This window comes from Triticum aestivum, chromosome 6B (assembly GCF_018294505.1).
Source record: "Triticum aestivum cultivar Chinese Spring chromosome 6B, IWGSC CS RefSeq v2.1, whole genome shotgun sequence".
In the NCBI taxonomy this organism is placed as follows: Eukaryota; Viridiplantae; Streptophyta; class Magnoliopsida; order Poales; family Poaceae; genus Triticum; species Triticum aestivum.
This window is the reverse complement of record NC_057810.1, coordinates 5879072-5881249: the sequence shown is the minus strand read 5'-3', so window position 1 is coordinate 5881249 and position 2178 is coordinate 5879072. Positions and strand designations below refer to the sequence as shown.

General features: G+C 43.5%; 1 long non-coding RNA gene across 1 annotated transcript; it reads left to right on the top strand.

Annotated features, from left to right (window-relative positions):
- On the top strand, positions 1–1708 carry LOC123133059 (uncharacterized). Its single transcript, XR_006465150.1, has 2 exons — positions 1–456; positions 1372–1708. It is a non-coding gene; the product is annotated as an uncharacterized lncRNA (long non-coding RNA).
- Positions 1709–2178: the final 470 nt, after the last annotated feature.

The window sequence follows — 2178 nt, the reverse complement described above, 5'->3', positions numbered from 1 at the left end:
GTCTCTCCCTGGCCGACGGCGGCGCCGCCGCTCTCCGGCAAGATGTTTGGGGTCTACTGCGGCATGTATGTATATTACTCCCTCCTTCATCCTGATGTCCTGACATGCTTAATCGCCCGGCATACTTTGTGGATTTGGATTTGGTTGACCACGCCGCCTGCTTATCTTTCAGATCCAATCCGTCTGCTTCACCATGCCGGAGTCTATGGAAGGCTTCCACTGATTCTCCTCTACAGCATGTTCTTATTGTTTTGGTTTTCCTCGTCCGCGGGCTGCCAGTTCTGGACACTGACCCTCTAGCCATGATGAGGCCGGTCAAGAAGTAGCAGGCTTCTCTTAGCATCGCCAATGAGGAAATCTGTCGTGCCGGGAAACTATGCCAGGCAAAGTGTTAGATTCCCCCTGAATTCGATGGGATTCATGTGTGATTTGAAGCTACCAGCGGCTGGACCGGAGGTATTGTTCATTTTTTCCTCCTTGTTCGATGCCATGAAAACGAAAACTTCTCTTGTATACGAGGACAGTAGATTGTTTGATCTATGACTAATGTAAATTTCAGTGCTTGGTTAACAGTCGTTATTTTCTGATTTTTCAGGCAGTTAATTGAGGTCTGGTGTGCTATCCGTATCGACTAATGTAAATTATCAGTGCTTAGTTAACTGTCTCAACTGTCGTTATTTTCTGAATCTTCCTGAAGTACCCATCTTGGCTGAATTCATTTTCTTTGGGTTGATTCAATAGGTGAAAACCTGTCCCAGGCCACTGAATTTGCAGGAGAATCTGCAAATCTTTTGCTTGCAATAAACATATTTTTTGTTACTTCTTTTACGTCAAGGACATGTCAACTATGTTTATAGGGCATCGGTTTCCGGTAATTGCCTTTGGTTCCTAGGTGCATATGCACCCATTGTCGAAATACACATTTTGAAAAGTTGAAAAATTCGGAACAAAAATCCCACGTGTATATTCGGACATTTTATGTGCGTTCACAAGGTTTCAGTGAAAAACGACGTTTTTTGTGGCTTGTGTAAAAAAGATAATTTCTGATGCTTCATTCTAACTATTCACGAGGCATTTCTTTATCTTTTTTACACAAGCCACAAAAAACGTCGTTTTTCACTGAAACCTTGTGAACGCACATAAAATGTCCGAATATACATGTGGGATTTTTGTTCCAAATTTTTCAACTTTTCAAAATGTGTATTTCGACAATGGGTGCATATGCACCTAGGAGCCAAAACGCCGCTCTCGTCAGTTTCCAATTTTGGAGTGTTCAATAATTGTTTTTATATTTCGCTATAGCTTTTCTAGTACTCTGTGCTTTTGCTGCTTGGCTACCTTTGTTGAGCAAACTATTCATTTTTTTCCCAGGTTTGGGATGTTGGGAGCAGCAGTGAAGCGTGAGGTCGATCCAAACAGAATGAATACTTTGGAAATGTCAATTAGGTCATTTTAACCAAGCGGGAATTATCCCAAGCTTCTCTCCGGACTGCTTAGGTACAAAATGAAAATTAGATACTAAGACTAGCTAGATGTAGTTCCCCCGATATGTTATAGATTGTTCAGTGCTTACTATGCTTGTATTTGATATGGAGGTGATTTGCAAATTCTGGGATATTAGGAGCGCATGTCATCGGGACTCATTTTGTTGTAGGTGTCGGCCTAAACAAAATTGTGTTAGAGGCCGCGTTGGTGGCACAAACGAGTTGCTTGCTCATGTTTTCTTCTGGTCACACCTGAAAACACAGTTGTGCATTTTATTTTTTGGTATTGAAAAAATCAAGTACGCTGTCATTTGGCTAAACTTTTTTTTTGAATTTTCAAGGGGGGGGGGAGATTTCCCCACCTGAATTGTATTCATTTGCCTATAAGGCTTTAGCAGCCTATCCCAAGATAGGTTCAAGTGAACCAGAGGTACAAGGGGGCACAAGGGAGAAGAGATAAACAGAAAACAACCCACGCCAACAACACACATAACAGGGGGAACAACGAGGGAAAAACACAACAAAGAGCACCAAAGGAGAAATCTAACGGCATTGGCCAGCCGGACCAAACCACGACACTGCACTGTCGACGCAATCGAAAGGCCCACGCATTCGAGACTGCACAATGCCGCGACACCACCTGTGTCGCGAGGCACCTTCGAAGGGACACGTGGGGCCGAGACGACGCCACGGC